This window comes from Nuphar pumila, chromosome 3, assembly GCF_984573655.1.
Source record: "Nuphar pumila chromosome 3, dmNupPumi1.hap1.1, whole genome shotgun sequence".
Lineage (NCBI taxonomy): Eukaryota > Viridiplantae > Streptophyta > Magnoliopsida > Nymphaeales > Nymphaeaceae > Nuphar > Nuphar pumila.
The window spans coordinates 135027276-135046512 of NC_143251.1; positions in this window are offsets into that span (position 1 = coordinate 135027276).

Sequence of the window (19237 nt, forward strand, 5' to 3'; positions counted from 1 at the left end):
GATATTGAGAATCAAAATAATATCCTAAATTGATATTAAGAATCAACATAGAAATCGATATTAAGAATCCAAAAAATGTCTTAAAAATCGATATTTAGAATCAGCATATAAATCGATATTAAGAATCAAAACAATATCTTTAATCGATATGCAAATTTCTATTGATAGCTTAAAATCAATATTATGAATCAAAACAGGATCTTAAATAGATTTAACGTCTTACAAATCGATATGGTCACAAACCTTTTCACTTGAAAAAAAGTTTGTCATTTGATCATCGTCACCCCAGTATTATATTCCGTCTAGAAATCCAGCCGTGTATGGCATTCGACAGACAATACTCTGTTGAACAGAACAGTAATAATAGTAAGTTTAAAACATGAAGGTACATTAGTAATTAAAATGACAAAAATAAACATATTAGATAACCGATATACCATAAAATAAGGGGTGACGATGCGAACCGACATGGTTCTTCTCTTGCTTTGAATATACATGACAAAATCGTGTATAGTCTGTTTAGAACAAATGTGCATTTGTTAATATACATACCCATGGCATACGTTAATGTATAACTAATAGTGGTTTCATACGTACAAAAATACTGATAGTGTGTCCTTCTGCAAATTCATCTCGCATCTGGTCGATGTTCTCTTCGAGCACTTTGCTGAGTTTTCTGGCACCTTGTTTTGTAGATATTGCACTGAAATTAGCTGAATATTTAGGAAAATAACTGTAGCATTATATTCAGTAAACGAACTGTAAACAACGTAAAAAGACTGAAGCAGGTTATAGAAATCGAAGGTACCTTTTTTGCGGATGTTTGACTGAATCATAGCGTCCTTCTTCGACATCGATACAGCTTGCGCTTAGAAGGAGGTTAGAGGAAACGTTGGTTTTTCTATTTGTTGCTCACAAAGCAGGTTATAGAAAAGGCAGTTTTTCTTCTTTAAATGAAATGTTGCATGTTCCATGCTATTAAAGGAAACATCTTGTGTGCCTTGCGGAACACGATGATTCATTCATTTATTATTCACGTTGTTTCACAACCCGCCAGTTTTCAAAAATCATGCAAAAAAAGTTTATTAACAAATAAATAAATTACATTGCGCATTAATTAAAAGACATCATTTCATTTGCTAGTATCATCGACACGATGTTAGTACGTGTAAATGAATGACACGTAGCATAACATTAGTAGTGTATCAGATCCTAAACCCTATACTAATGTTATGCAACATTTCTTGCAACTAAAAGAATCACTATACATAATAAACTCAAAACTAGTAATCGTTATAATTGCTATCACAAGAAGTACAAATCATGGTAACTGCATAATCGCTATACCTATTAATCGATAAACTAAGTAATCGCTATCACGCGAAATGCTATAAATAATAAACCCTAAACCAGTAATCGCTATACGATTTAGCAAACGTAAGTACAAATAATGGTATCTTCATAATCGCTATACTGAGTAATCAACATACTAAGTAATCGCTATCACAAGAAACACTAAAAGTATTAAACTTTAAGCTATTAATCGCTATACAATTTAGCAAATGTAAGTACAAATAGTTGTAACTTCCTAAACACTATATATATTAATCGCTATATAGAGTAATCGCTATCACAGGAATCGCGATACATAATAAACCCGAAGCCAGTAATCGCTATACGTAAGTATAAATCATGAAAGAGTTAGTGGCACTTCTGTGTTACACTTATTAAGGAAAGAATTATATAATTACAACAAAGAATGTCAGAATTACAACATAGAATTATCAGGATACACAAATCACATATGTTTATTCACTTGCGCTTGACGAGTCAGATAGACCTATAACTCATCTCTTGCTTGCACTTGGTGGAGTCTCTTTATTCGGTGGCCTCTTCGTTCCCTTGATCTTATATAACCCACTGGTAATCAACTCAACCAACGACCCAATTTGTTTACTCAAATTCTGCATGTCCTTCCGTAACTCCTTATTCTTACTCTCCAACATCGTAAACCTTTGGTCAGATGATACCTTCTCCCTTGGGAGCTGTGTTTGCTCTTTATTGTGTACTGCAACAAATGAAATCGTAGCATCCACCAAATGGACACGATGGACATTACGTCTATGTTGGTGGATGACATGTTTGGGGACAAGAGTGACCTCACATTCAGGTTGCTTCTCCTCAATCTGTCGATTTTCATGCATGGGTTGCCAATAATGTTTGAAATAGTTGGGGTCATATTGTCGTTCTTTATAATCATATGGTATGGCACGAACACCTCCTTTGTTCCAGTTATCCAATTGTTCTCTGAAGCGTTCATGTCAATTCACGTTTGTGGCCCCACCAACATTATCTTCCTTTTCAATGCCAGAGGCAATTTTGGTATCGACTGTCCCAAGCCAACTTGTAGGAGTACTCAACTACCATGTTGCATCTCGGCTTCACATTTGCTAAAGAGACAAATATCGCATACAGACAGTCTCGCATCCTCGACAACAACCTCGTCATCCTCATCCTCCCCATCCCCATAAGGTCTTCACACAACTTGTATAATCAAGATTGTGGTTTAGATATAGACATAATTATTCATGCAAAATGCTGAATGCGATAACTATTTGTACTAAAGAAAACAAAATGATAAATGCAATTATTAGTTAAGAATGCTAAACATTACAATGATTTACGGTAATAAAAGTTAGATGCAAATGTGATAACGATTTGTACTAAGGAAAATGAAATGCCGAATATGATGATTACTTGAGAATGCTAAACATTACAATGATTTACGGTAATGAAAGTTAGATGCAAATGCGATAACGATTTGTACTAAGGAAAAATGAAATGCCGAATGCGATGATTACTTGAGAATGCTAAACATTACAACGATTTACTGTAATGAAAGTTAGATACAAATGCGATAACGATTTATACTAAGAAAAATAAAATGCTGAATGCGATGATTAGTTGACAATGCTAAACATTACAATGATTTACGGTAATGAAAATTAGATGCAAAGGCGATGACGATTTGTACTAAGGAAGACAAAATCCTAAAGCGATGATTACTTAAGAATGCTAAACATTATAATGATTTACGCTAATGAAAGTTATGCAAATACGATGACAATTTTTAATAAGGAAGACAAAACCCTAAAGCGGTGATTACTTAAGAATGCTAAACCATATAACAATTTATGCTAATGAAAGTTAGATGCATAGGAGATAACGATTTGTACTAAGGAAGACAAAATCATAAAGCGATGATTACTTAAGAATGTTAAACATTACAACGATTTTAAACCATTTACCTCATTTAATTGCAGCCCATCTAAAATGAATTGAGCATTTTCGTACTTGACATTTATTGAAGCCCACACGCCGATCATGGAAAAACCAAAAACCGTAGGGCCACATTGAGGATGCAAGACGATAATATGCACCCAAGTTCAGGCCTACAAAAATAATATATTTGTAAGACTACAACCTTCAACGAGCTTAGTCCACAAGCACTAAATATGTAATAAACAAATACCTGAACAAATGGCCAAAACCCCTTGACGGTTTTCATACCCCTACTCGCACAGTAAAGTTGACTGTACAAGTGTGCAAGCATAGCAGCACCCCATGCCCAGTTGTCGACTTCATCTAAGTCTTCCAGGAACTGCAGCCATAAGTAACTTATTCTCGATCCAGAACATTCAAAAAATAAAGTAAGTCCAAAAAAATAAAAAAAGGAAGTTGTGCAACTCTTGGTCAGTTGCTTCAGATGCACATGCAATGGACCGACCTTTCCATTTATTACAGAAAAAATAAACTTTCATCGATAAGGAATTGCCTCCACCAGAAATACACTCACGTCATTCCTCCATCGACATTCCTAGAAGGGTCGTGCAATTGTCCCTTGGGTTATAGTTTGAATCCCGTGTTAGGACACCACTGTCATGGCACTTAAGACCCGTAATTCGTGTCACATCTTCTAAGGTCATGGTCATCTCAAAACCCCCAAACTGGAACGTGTTCATCTTATGGTTCCACTTATTGACCAGGTGGGTCATGGTGTTCCAACAATTTTTAAAATAATGTTGGTCCAGAAGGCTGTCGAAGTGCATATTTCATAATCGGTCCTTCTGATATCCACTCAGCTTTCTGAACCACGACAGAACTACAGACTACTGACATCTCCCTTTTAGCTTTTCACATGCTGCTCTACTTCTCTTCTGACCTGCCTGTAACACAAAATATCAAATCATAGTTAATCTCTATACATAGTAATCGCTATCGCACTAATTGCTATACGAAGTAATCGCTATCAACTATAAGAAAAACATGGATTAGCGATGGATGCTATCTGTCACTAATCCATCTCTAATCTGTCACTAAACAGTTTAGCGACGGATTGGCGATGGATTAACTATGGATAGCGTATGTTACATAATCCTGGTCGCTAATTAGCGATAGAACTTATCTGTTGCTACTTCCATCGCTAATTTGCGACAGATTAGCGACAGACATGATCCGTCATGAGTACATCGTTAATTTAAATTAGCAACAGATAATATCCATTGCGAGTACATCGCTATTTTAAATTAGCGACGGATATTATCTGTCGCTAATTTTTTTAAAAAAATGCTCCCTACCGGGCGATATTCCGGTAGTAATAGGCTAGACTTGTACTGCACCACACATGTGTTGCACCCGAGCAGCCCGGCCCACCACTGCAGGGTCTTTTGCACAGAACCAGCATGCTCTCCAGTGCGCTCTCTGGCACACTCTCTAGCGCACTCTCCGATGCGCGCTTTGAACTGGCGCTCTTTGAACCGGCGTGCTCTCCAGTTCTGCACAATGCAATGGCTGGTAAGCCACAAGCCTGTCCTCCTTAGCGACACCATCCATGCCAACATCGCCTACGGCAAGCATGGCTCCGTCTCTGAAGACGAGATTATGGCCACCGCGGAGGCGGCGAACGCTCACCGGTTGATCTCAGCGCTCCCATGGGGCTACGACACCCGCATGGGCGAGCACGACGTCCAGCTCTCTGGCGGGCAGAAGCAGAGGATCGCCATCGCCAGAGCCATCATCAAGGACCCCAAGATCCTCCTCCGTGATGAGGCCACCTCCGCGCTCAACGCGGAGTCAGAGTACATAGTCCAGGAGGCACTGGACAGAGTGATGGTGAGCAGGTTGACCGTCGCCATCGCCCACCGCCTCTCCACGATCAGGGGCACCGACGTGATCGTCGTGGTGAAGAACTAAGCAATTGCTGAGGAGGGTAGCCATGAGACACTCGATGGCATCAAGGATGGGCTCTATGCTTCGTTGGTGGTGCTCCATATGGGTTCTTTCAGTTAGGCCTTCCAACTACGGGGTGTTCTGCACAACGCAGTGGTTACACCTCTGAACCGGAGCGCTCTCCGGCGCCCTCCCGACCTGGTTCCTTCGCTTGTCCGTCGACCTCAAACCATAACCCCCAACAAAATCGTTAGGCCAGGAACGGAAAGCCACGCTTGGAAAAGAAAATGACTTACCGAACCGGAGAGGTTGGGCTGGCCTGGTCCTTCAGCACCGACGAGCAATTCCGACTCCTCTTCTTCCTCGCGTTCCTCCACCACGAAGTCATCATCGTTCGAGAAGTCATCGGTTTAAATTTCGAATGGGGGAGAAAAGGAAAATTTTGCGCCTTAGATGGGATGGTTTAAATAAAAAATTAGTGAGGGAATTATTCCATAGTTAATCCATCCCTAATTAGCGAGGGAATAATTCCCTCGCTAATTAGCATTTTTCTTGTAGTGTTTGACGACGAAAAAAATTCGTCGCTTATTAGCGATGGAATTATGAGGGAGATATTTTTGTTGCTAATTTTGTAAATATTTTGAATGTTAGTGACGGATAGTTTTCTCTCGTTAATCCGTCGCACATTTGCGATGAAAAAAATTTGTCGCTAATCCATATTTTTCTTGTGGTGATCACATTAATCACTATACATAGTAATCGCTATACAGAGTAATCACTATCACAGTAGTTGCTTTAAAGAAAAATCACTATACATAATAATCGTTGTACATAGTAATCGTTATACATAGTAATCACTATTCATAGTAATCACTATTCATAGTAATCGCTATATATAATAATACCTACAACAGTGCATCACGACATACAATAGCAATTACCGTACTTTTGTCACACTTTTCTCCTCTTCAACCCCTCCCTTCCTTTGCTTTTATACTTATTCCTTCCTTTCGTCCAACTTCTGCTTTTTCCTTTCCCTTTCCTTCTCATCCTTCTGTTTCTTCCTTTCTTTTTTCTTTTCTTCTTCGTCCTGCTTCTTCCTTTCTCTTTCCTTCTCTTCCTTGTCCTCCTTCTCTTTCCTTTGTGTAAGATAATATAATACGATGTGCTTTAGTGAATAGAAATTTCTTGTATGATTTTGTGAATTTTTCATAATTATACCTATATGGATATACGAGGTCTGAAATCACATAAATGAGATGTATACAACAATCGAAGGCAGACTGTGATGAATTAACTTCTGCGAATTCTGAGGTAAATTCATAATATGCATATTTAGTTTATCCCCAAATTTGAGACCCAAAAAAGGAAAAAACCTTATTATTTCATGTGAATTACTGGAAACATGTATTGATAGAATGTGAGTCACAACGAGAGCAAATTTCACGAAAGATGAGATTTTCTTGAGATAGGCTTTGAGGATTTATTTGTAATTGAAAAATTAAGAATAAAAATATGTGGTGATATTTTATCTTTTTTTTATTATTTAAACTAAAAAAGAATTATTTTTTATTTTATCATTTTTGGAGCTAGGTTTGACTAGGGGGCGACCCAAACCCTTGGTCGACCGTCTAGTGAGATGGTTGTGGCCATGAGGACTAGCTGGTCAAGGGGTTGAACAGTCTGGGTAGTGGCATGGAGGTAAAACTCTATCTTCTTTTTGAATGCCGGTCATGGGTTGGCCAAGTGGGCAGCAGCCCATGGCATTTTTGAAAGGCTTTAAGTGTAGCTTAAATGACGTGTTTTCATTAGCTATAATGGGCGGCATCCTTGGGGCTCCCCATGTAATATTTTCAAAATTTTAATGGCAATTAGATAGCCTCTTGAATGGCATTTTTGAAAGCTCTTTAAAGGTTTTTGAAAAGAAGAAAGTGTATGGTGGAGTGGGCGGCTATGGGGGGGCGTGAATCACCCCTAGCCACCCATCTTTTACAGATTTAATCCCAGTCTTAGGTTCATTTAGCATTAAAGTATAAAAATTCTAATGGAAGGAGAGAGAGAGCATTCTTGGAGTTGGCAAGTTAGAGCTCCCTCTCATTCTCTCTCTCATTCCCATTCCCATTCCCATTCCCATTCTCATCCCTCTCTAGCCATAGGGTGTGGCTTAGCCACCATCTGCGTAGAGCACTTGCAACCGAACCTCATCTTCAACCAAATCAAGGTGAAGCTTCAACTCACTATTTTCGTTTTCTCTTGAAAAAAAAATTGTACATGGTATGAACATGAAGCCATGAAGTCGAACTCATCTATGAATGTGTGACTCTTGGCGGATTAGCTACTCTAGTTGATGTTTAAGGTTGTTTGAGCACCCTATCTTTCATTTCATGGAACAAGAGGGGCTCAAGACCACCGACTTTACACTCGGTTTGAAGGTCATTGTTTTATTTCATGCTTGTAAAAAAAATTTATAATCGGCATACAAGATGTAGTTTCGCCTTATGCTTTCTTGTTTCGTAAACCATTTTTGGTGGGAATGCCTCTTGAGCTTTGTTTCTATTCACTAAAGCTAGTTGTTGTGTTCTCTTTTATTGCATATATGAAAACGTGTAGTTTCTTGGTCTTTAGTTGGGTTTCACACAAGGTTTTTCTTATGTGAATTTGAGCTAATGCGTCCTCAGCCCCTCTCACTGTCATGAGGCGGCTGGGACCCTCTCTTGAACCTCCTGGGTAGTCGAAGCTCAGGTCTGGACTCGGGTGTGGCTCAGTCCAGCCATGGCCACCCCTTCCAATTTCTTTCATTTCACTCAAATCCCCTTTCCAACATTTTTTTCTTTTATTGTTATTTTCTTTTTCGGTATTGCAGGGTGTTCGGTTGGTCTGTCCCCTACTGAGACAGACCCAGCTAGGTGCACCCTGGTCCAAGCAGGGCTCGACCAGGTGCACCCAGCTCCCTTGGCCATTGAGGTATTTTCCCCCTTGGCGCGCGGCAAGCTACCGAGTAGCCTAGCCGACCTGGCTGTATGGTTCAGGCCCCTGTCCTATGATAGAGCCTGATCTGAACTGTGGATTTAGACCATGGGGTCTGTCAGTCCGTATGGTTGGGTCCAGAGGACCAGACCCGAGGCCCAACCCCTTTGCTTTTTAGACTTGGTGCATAGTGGCCGCCGGGTGCTAGCCGCACCCGGGTAACCGCCTTGGACCTGTTGCTTTATAATAGTGTGTCAGGTCTGAACCGTGGGTTCAGACAAAAACTATGTCAGACCTTTGAGGCCTGGTCTAGAGGACCAGACTCATGGCCTCATCTCTCAGTTTTTCCTTAGCAAGGTGGTTGCCATCGAGTGATTAGCCGCACTTGGGTAGCTTGCAGGCTGGACTCTTTGCCTTAGACCTGCTACTATATGGCAGCCCTTGGCCTGATTAGTTGGTTCAGTCCAGGGTGAGCTCTGGACTGAGATCTGGTCCAAAAGACCAGATCCCCTTTCTCTTGGTTTGCACATTGGTAAGGTGTAGGCACGCGTTGGGTGTTAGAGCCCCCGGGTGCCTAGCCGGCCATGGTCTGGTCTGTGGACCTGTTGCACTAGGTGTGCATCACCGGACTGAACCCGTTTGATTCAGATCTGGGGCCCTTCTCAGACCTATAAGGTCTGGTCCGAAGAACCAAACCCTAAGTGTTGCGGTTCGGTCTTAGTGGAACACCTTTTGATGCCCAATGAAAGAATATATATATATATATATAGAGAGAGAGAGAGAGAGAGTTTTCTTTGGATTTTCGGGTGTGTATGATGTATGGATTAAGTGTACCGTGATCACTGTCTAGTAGACCCAGTTGGATACTTGGCACACTTTGTGCCTTGTTCAAATACATGTTTTGTGGCCCTACGGGTCCCAATTAGTGTTTTGGACATGTCGGTACTTCGTACCTCATTTTTGACATTCGGGTAGCCGAATGGGTGATTGGGTCCGGAGTAAACCACGTGTTCCTCCGCAGTCCCGTCGTGGCAGCATTTGTATGAGTTGTCGGGTGAGCTTTACGCTACCCACACGTACATAGGTTTTTTTTCTTCTTTATCTTAAAGTTTCCAATAGTTATATCTATAACCATCATTTTGGTACCGTGGGATTCTGCAAGTGCAGAAATTTTTTGTGAAAATGCTAATGTAATTCCCATAAGTTGGGAATATTCTAGACTTCATTCTCGACATGTAAGTGTGTCGAATTCATGAATCCTCTTATAGAATTTGTTCCACTTTGTCAGCATCAGAGCGAGATATTTGGTGAACATTATGTAACCCATTGGTATATATACATACATAATTGTTCTTCGTACCGTATTTGCATTGTTTTTTCCCGCAAGTGCGGCGACCAACCGTGGAAATGCCAATGTAATTTCCATACGTATGGGAATATCTTAAATTTCAATCTCAACACGTGAGTGTGTCGAAATCATGAATCTTTCCTATGAAAGTGACCTCGCTATGCAAGAATTGCCAATTTATGACATTTGAAGTTCTAACTACTTGAAATTGTAATTATAAGCTTGCAATACTTGTTTCAGCTTAATGTACATGCAATTATGATTGAGTTGTGCTCTTTGAATTGTGTATCTCTTGAAAATATGGAATTATACACTCACTTCCACATTCTCATGTAATTGAAATGTGTTTTTCCTTGATATGCATATGTGTCTTTGTCTCTGTTTCATAATTGTGCGATTAACTTGAGATTATGTGCTTCTTAGTGTCACACATGCACGTAGCACATTGATACTTGTACTACTTAGTATGTACCTCGAAAGGGTATATTGTGGTCTCGTGCTTGAGGCATTGACGAGTGCACAAAGTGCACATTATACTTGTGATGTAAAGAATGATAAAGGCTTAAACACCATAGAGTATGAGCAGTACACTGTTGCGGTTTTTAGACTCAGTTGGAATCTTTGGGCGATGGTTCCATGTTCGTGAGTGAGCTCACATATATCTATACCCAAGAAATGAAAAAGATAAAATGGTGTTTTGATCGCCTTCATAGACGATGTTCTCTTTGTTGGTCTTGTGAGGCTGAGCACGTGAATGAGTATGCTAAATCCTCGTTTGTGTACCCTGCGGGTACCACGAGTCATAAAATACCTCGAAAGGAGGTATGACTGGATAAATGAGCCTAAGAAAGATAAACCAATGCGCCCCATTCACAAAACAGTTCACCTTAGAGAGGGTGGATGGTACAACCCTGAGTGACTAGTCATTACTACGACACGTGCTTTTATAAGAGCTGAAGCATCATTTGACCTCCAGTCACTCAGAGTTAGAGAAGTCGAGGTGACCTTTTAAGGTACCTCACTACTGCAGTAGTATGGATTGCAATCCTTACCTATGCGAGGGTCTCTCTCAGTTGTGTGCTGCTCGCATGAGGTTTACTCGATCTGTAGTATCCTCAGTTACCACATTAGAAATTGAATAACAAACGTCGGGTGCATGGCTCACAAAATGCGAGGTTCTTTTGCGTACCCGAAGGAGTAATCAGAAGAACTTAAATACTAACCAATCACAGCTAATGTACCTTAGTAGTTCCTTACTTGCTACTTTCTTTACTGCTCTCGTACTGCTTTCCTTAATGTTCTTAGCTACTTGTGTACAGTAGATGCGTAGTTCCTTGTTTTACTGCTACAACCTGTTCTACTTGTACTTTTGTGGTTATTTATAATTGTAGCACATACACTTACCTGACACTTGCATGCACATACATGCTGACACATATTTCAGGCTATATACATGTTTTTTCTTTGAGAAATGGAGATATTTGTTGATTCTTCACCATCTGGCAAGAGTGCTGACCCCATTTTATGGGGATGCAGATGATGAATAGGTACATCGGCGATGTGACGACGCATGGTCTGGAGGCTTGGGGACCCACACTTAGTGTAACGACCCCAACTCATACCCTTTGAAAATGCAGAATATATATATATATATATATATATATATATATATATATATATATATATATATATATATATATATATATATATATATATATATATATTTTTTAATCATTGCGGAAAACTTCCTAGAGACCCGGGATCCTCACAGTTCCAATTCCAATTGGATATCCCAAACACCATAAACGAATTTGCAACCATCATCCATAAGAACCAAAATAATTTCTTTATTTATGAATAAGAGTAAATTTCAGAGACAAGGTTTTATTCGACTGAAAATAAAGCAACAACTGAAAAAGCAAGAACTGAAACAAAAAAAAGAGTCACTCTGTCTTCTGCTAAAGTTGTCAAGCCCAAGTATGACTCTCATCCATTCCCAGTAGCTAGTCCAACCTCATTGTTCACCATTTCCTGTGAAAAACCAACAAAATAGGGTGTCAAAACCGAAATTCTGAGCACAACTACTTCTAAAGAAACCAAGTGAGACAAAGAACATGGATAAGATTTCATGTAATGATTTGAGTGAGTGCAAATATAAGATTTGCAGAATTCAAGTAACCATACATGCAACCATTTACACCTGCTAAGCAGGAAAATAAAGCAGTAAGGCATGAGCGTATACAAGAACTAAGTAATAAGATCTTTCAACATGTTTTTTAGAAAGTAAATAACATACCACCACCATATCATGTCATGATATAGAGAACAATTCAAATATACATGATCTAATGCATAACAGGAAGATGCATGACTTCTTTTCAATGCATGAGTTTTTTTATTATCTTACCTTTAAGTTTTTTTTTCCTTTGCATATGCATGCCCTATTAAATGCACACAACTTTAAGTTCCTCTTTTTAATTACCGTTGCCTGCGGATACACCAAACAGGTATAATCCCTGAGGTCAAGTAGGTTCCCAGGGTAGCTTAGCACATAATTTGTATTTTATTACTGGGTTCCAACATAGCCCTCGACGGAATCACCTTCGGAACATTAGACCTTCACATCTAATGTCAAGGAAACAAAGGACACCCCATGCCCACATGTGTCACTTCCTTGGTACCATAAACAACAACTGTGTCAAACACACCACTCTTGGGTAAAGTGGCGGACTCTCCCTAAAACCGTGGCCAGGAGAAAGAACCTCAATATTGGGTTCAGGGGACAAAATTACAACACACAGAGTTTTTGTATCCTCACAGTCTCCCCAAGACCAGATCTCTAAGATTCTCATACTCCAGATGAGATATCCCAGAACGTATATTACATTGTTCTTATCCATTATATTTTTATTTAAGTCAATTCTTTAAGTTTGCAACACCATATGCAAAAGTAAAGTGAAAACCCGCATCCTCCCTTGCGGGGACCCTTACGGGACTCCAGCCCATATAAACATCTAGAACAGTGTAGTAGTGTGTCATACCAACTTATGTGGTTTAAGTGATGCAGTTAAAAACATATGTGAAAAGAACCAAACCCACGGCTCTTCAAGCCGGTGACGGTTCATTTAAGCCATCGATGCATCACATAATAAAACCAAGTAGTGTTTATTCATAACACTAGGCCAATAGTGTCAAAAGCATGTGTACTCATGTCATCATAAACCCAAACATATACATATCATTACTCATTCATATGCATTTTCCCTATGTGTGATACCTACATCATATACGTGTATTAACCAATGCACATTTCTTTTGAATGTGTGAGTGTACACATGCAATGCAGATTCTCATCAAGCGTACATGCTCACAAAAATGTCAATAACCGATTCATGATCACATTCACGATTGTACAACCAGTAGAGTGATATGCTAAGATAATATTTCACATATTCATCGGGCAGAAGTATAAGTTTCTGCATATGCTAGACAAGTTGGTCGGGCTTACCAATCCTGGACCTGCCATCCTTCTAGCTAAATAAAAGATATAGTAAATTTAGAGCCTGTCAACTAGCCGAGCCGATTGGATCAGCTGGAGTTGGTTGTCCAGCAAAAACCATCGTTTATATTGAAAATGCATAAGCTTATAAAAAGTAGCGCCTTAAGCGACTGGCAAGGGCAAGTACAACATTCGATTCTTGTTAAACCATAGATCATGACGTAGGCAACTTTTATGTGCAGTGCAGGTGAAAATGAAAAAGATGTAAAATACTAAGTTTTAGTTTTCCCTAAATGCAGATTTCCAATTAACAGTCATCAACATCACATAAGTAAGAAAGTAAACATTTCTATAAGGTTTCTGTTTACCGTAACATGTAGATTTTAAACTATTTGTCCTCAACATTATATAAAAATGAAAATGAGCATTTCTACTGAGCTTCAACAACATCGCATAAGTAAGAAAATAAACATTTCTATAAGGGAATTTTTTTGGCAGCCTAACGTATCAATGTACTGGGGCTAGTATAAATATTTCCAGAAACCTGTAAATTCATTTATCACCCTTCATCTCACAGGAAATAGATTACAAAGGTTATATTTCACAGAACAAAACTTTAACTTCAATACACTGATCTCACTAATATCATGCATAAAATGACAGAAATCAACAAGGCAAATCAATTATCATAAGGACTGTCAAACAAAACAAAAAGAGAAACATTCATTCCCAAACCAATCGCTCAGGGTGATCAAAACAGGGAAAACCCTTGTTTCACGATTTCAGGGTATCTGTCCCCATCAGAATTCCGTAAGCCCTCTTAGGAAAATCCAAGAACAAATTCGTTAACAGAGGTCTGAAGCCCTTTAACATAAATCAAACCCCCTTCTATCAGGAAAACCCAAAATCCCCAAAAATTTACAGATTTCGGATTCCCTGCCCCCATTCATTATGATTTTCATAGTTGCCCAAATGGACTCAGTTTGCAGAAATTGAAAGGTACCCCAAATCTCCCTTTCACTGCGTGTTTCCGGCAACCACAAAACCGGAATTGAAAACCCTCAAAATTTCAATTCAGGTTGCCATTCACGAAACCCACACACACATCTCTCGACAGATGGGAACCCTAAAGAAGAAAAATAGAAAATCCTACCAACCACGCAGAGCTCCCTGGGTTTCTCATCTCGAATCCATACACGGAATCGAACCCATCCTTGATTCCTCACCCAGACTCTAAAGAAGAACCATACCTTTCTCTGATGAGTTTTCCGGTGATTGGAGGCTGCAGTCGTGAGGGCAGTGCCGGCTGGTGTCGCTCCACTCCGTTGTCGAGCTCGGGTCGCGGGTGGAGCAGATACACAGATGGGAGGTGGTCAGTGACGATGTCTCCGGATCGAGCGGCGGCGGCGGCTGTTGCAAGGTAGGGAGCGCACGAGAGAGGGGGAAGAAGAGGGCCGAGTGAATAGGGCGAAACCCTCTCCACCCCCTCCTTTTATCTCACCGACCCCCCCCCCCCCCTCTATCTTCTCCGCCAGACGCAGGGTCGGTTACACCATTTTATAACCGCCCCCTCCTCCCCTTCGATGAATGCAAGAATCGTGCCCTAGGCACGATTCTTGTTTCCCTTTTGCTTTATAAAACACGCACCGTGTTCGGGTCTGAACCCCATGACCCGCGATATCAAATCCAATTCACAACTGGATCTGGGTTGCCAAGAGCTACCGGATCCTCAGTTGGATCCTTGTTGGTCCGACCCTTGTACCAGAGTTATTTTATTTTTTTCTTATAAATACTATTAATTATTTATTTGATTAAAAATTAATATTATAAGTATAATTTAACACCCCATTTTGTGGGTTATTTACGGATTCGGGTAACGGGTCTGCACTCTGCAACTTGGGATCCAAATCCCAATTTGGATCTGAGCGGGTTATAAGAGTGGATCCGTCTAAAACTATTTACTATTTTCCTTAATTTATTATGATTTATATATATATTAAAATATATATATACATGTATATGGATCCGGAAGGTGGATCCTGGACCCATCTACGCACCATCGTAAATAGTTATCCCTCGAATTATTTAATTATTTAAAAATTATTGCACTTATATATACATATAAGATTTACGAGGTAAATTTATTCGTAAAGATCCCTTTATGGGTTCTGGATCCGAAATTTGGATCCCAGGCCCAAATCATATAGAATCACTTAATTTTTTCGGGTATTACACTTAGCTACAAATCCTGGCTCCTTTTGGTTTTGGTGTTTTAAAGGGATGTTCCTCTTGTTTTTTAGAGATTGTGAGAATTGATGTACTTGTCTCATTTTGTATTTAAACACTTTGGGTTGTATATTTTGGACTTGATAGATATGTATCACTTACATGTGGCCCACTCAGACTTGCGGCCTTTTTTTACCGTTGTTTACCCCTTTCTTTTGATGATTTTCACTGTTGTCATAAAAACCATTTCAAAAAAAAAATAAAAAATCAAAAGATTTTTCCAAGGTCGGGGTTTGGAGCGCCACACTTTGTCTTTTCTTCTCTTTCTCGTCCTCCTTCTTCTTCCTTTGCCTTTCCTTCTCTTCCTCATCAGCCTTTTCCTTCCTTTGTCTTTCCTTCTCTTCCTCATCCTCCTTCTCCTTCCTTTGCCTTTTCTTGTCTTCTTCATCCTGAATCTGCTTCATTTGCCTTTCCTTTTTCTTCTTCTTCAATTGTCTTTGCTTCTCTTCCTCCTCCTCCTTCTTCTTCAATTGCCTTTGCTTTTCTTCTTCCTTCTTATCATTCCTTTGCTTTTCTCTCTCCTCCTCTTCCTCCTTCTTTTGCCTTCGCTTCTCTCCCTCCTCTATATTCTTCCTTTGCTTCTCCCTCTCCTCCTCTTCCTCCTTTTGTCTTCGCTTCTCTTCCTTCTTCTCCTTATTATTCCTTTGCTTTCCACTATCTTCCACCTCATCCTTCCTTTGCCTTGGTTTCCTTTGTTTTTTTTCATTATCCTCCTCATTTCTTTCATTTTTCTTGTCTTTGTCATCCTTCTTCTTTTTCACTGTTGGATTATCATCTTCAATATCTGACGGATTAGGCTCTGGTCTATACTTTACCAACAATTGCTCCATTTCTTTATCATTCTCAATCTTCATTATTCTGTAGTACGCTTTTACTTGCTTATACAAAGCATACTCTTGGAGGTTTACGTCAAGAGTTTTTTCCGCTGACGACAAAGTGTTTCTTCTCTTAGGAATGTAAACCATTGGAAACCTGCACAACACAAAAACTTATCGAGACGACAAAGGGTGCTCCGGCGAAAGAAGATGAAGCGTTAGAATTTTTGTAGAATGTTTAGGGGGAAATATTGCGAAGAACTCCTTTTATAGCCGAGGAGTTTAATGCTTATGGGACCCGCCAAAGTTTTTTTGTCAGTTCACGTTTTTGGCGGTTCACGTCTTATAATAAAATATTTTAAAATGACGTCGTCGGCCACAAAGATCTGCCTTTGTTGCAAAAATATTGTCATAGTATAACGTAATCGGATTATCAAATATCATACAAATCGATATAAAAATTACTGTTGATAGCTTATAAATCGATATACAGAATCAGGATAGAAATCGATATTTAGAATCAAGTCAATATCTTAAATCAATATTAAGAATCAAAACAACATCTTAAATCGATATAGAAATTTCTATTGATATCTTAAAAATCGATATTTAAAATCAAAACAATGTCTTAAAACGATATTAGGAATCAAAACAATATCTTAAATTGATATTAAGAATCAGCATAGAAATCGATATTAAGATTCAGAACAATATCTTAAATCGATTTGAAAATTTGTGTTGATATCTTTAAAATTGATATTTAGAATTAGAACAATATCTTAAATCGATATTAGGAATCAAAACAACATCTTAATTGATATGCAAATTCCTATTGATATCTTAATAATCGATATTTATAATCAAAACAGTATTTTAAATCGATATTAAGAATGAAACAATATCTTAAATCCTTATTAAGAATCAGCATAAAAATCAATATTAAGATTCAGAACAATATCATAAATCAATTTGAAAATTCGTATTGATATCTTAAAAATTGATATTTAGAATAAAAAAAATATCTTAAATCGATATTAATAATCAAAACAATATCTTAAATCGATATACAGAATCATGATAGAAATCGATATTATATTGAATTGTCGTATCGATGATTAATATATTATGATTTGTCTATTGTGATTTATACATTGAATATCCTATTGTGATTTGCCTTTACGAGCTTTGTCCAAGCGATTTGCTTGATACCGATTATCCTTTCACGAATTAATTTTATGAGCTTTGTATAAGTGAACATGTCCTACCGTTATTTATACAATGATTGATTTATAAAAGGCGGAAGGGAAAATACAATAAACAAATCGACACGATGTTTAGGCATAGTAAACGATAAATCGAGTAAACTTCAATGATACATTATAACCACATTCATTTATAAAATATATGAGTGTTGCACATTCTTTGCTTGTCATGCAAATATCCTCAGTTGAACATTCTATGCTTTCAGAGTGTTGTACATTCTTTGTTTTCAGAGATCCTCCAATGTTATCACTCTTGGCACGGAGTTCATATTCCAGCTAGCAAGAGCTCTAGAGAGATATATATGTGATCGACACATAGAATCGCTTTGCAGCAGGAAATGAGCGCACTCTTGAGAATATGCTTCACAAACCAATGCTCAGGCACTCACCCTAGAAGGAACCAATACTATGTGCATATTTGTCATGAAGTATATCGAAGGTAGGCAGATATTTTTTCAACTACGGATTATGGTTTGTGAACAATAAAGGGTCCGACAGTAGGAATAGATCAAATAGATGAACATCACCCTCTGTCTATCATGCAGAATATTTGTGCTTGCTCTGGTATGGCGGCAACGATTGAAGATGATTATGGTCGTTATATTATGTGTAAGCTTCGATATACTTCACGACAAATACGTCATAGTCGTATGTGTCATAAATATATCGATGTATACACAGAAGATAACAACCATAATCATCATCAAAGATTATACAGATCTTTTCTCACGGCGTGAAACAACTACGTTATCAGCATCAAAACCCATCTATCAAGCACAGATAGAAGGAACACATAAGAACAAAGAAAAAAGAAAAATACAAGGGAGAAGAAGAAGAAGGTGGAGGAGAAAAAAGAAGAAGAAGAAGTTGCACTGCCGCAGAAAAGAGGAAGAGAGGTTAAATAGATTAGAGTTTTAGACATGGACAACGGGTCTGGTAGGGTAGGGTTTTACATAGAATAGGGTTTTACACAAATCTATATTAGGGTTTTACATAGAATATGGTTTTACGCACGTGTACACAAATTGATACGACGTTTAGACTTAGTAAAGTACAAATCGATTTAGAACTTAATGACTATTAAAAAGTTGTAAATCGCTATCACTGTTATATAGAAGAAGTGTTCTATCACGATCTGTACATCAACAGACATTGAGTTAAAGTTGCAAATCGTTATCACTGTTTTATAGAAAAAGTGTTCTATCAAGATCTGTACAACAACGAACCTAAATCGTTAACGATTTGTCCTATAACGAGTTTTGTTTACCAGCTTTGTCTATGTGAACGATATCCTATCGCGATTTGCTTTTACGAGTATTTTCTACGCGAATGATATGTCGTATCACGAATTACCTAATGACTGATTCATAAAAGGCGAAAAGGAAATAGCTTTAAACAAATCGACATAATGTTTAGACTTACTAAAGAATAAATCGACACGATGTTTAGGGTTTAGGATTTAGGGTTTTAGGGTTCAAAGTTATGGTCTAGGTTTTAGGGTTTGGGGTTTAAGGTTAAGGGTTTAGTAATTTATTAAGGGTTTAGGGTTTAGCGTTAGGGTTTAGTAAGATATTAAGGGTTTAGGGTTTAGTAATATATTAAGGGTTTAGTGTTTGCCGTTAGGGTTTAGTAAGATATTTAGGGTTTAGGGTTTAGGGGTTATGGTTTAGGGTCAGGGTTTAGGGTTTAGGGTTTATGATTTAAGGTTTAGGGTTTATGATTTCGGGAAAAGGGTTTAGGGTTTATGGTTTAGGGTTCAGGGTTTCAGGTTTAGGGGTTATGGTTTAGGGTTTCGGTAAAAAGGTTTAGGGTTTAGTAATATATTAAGGGT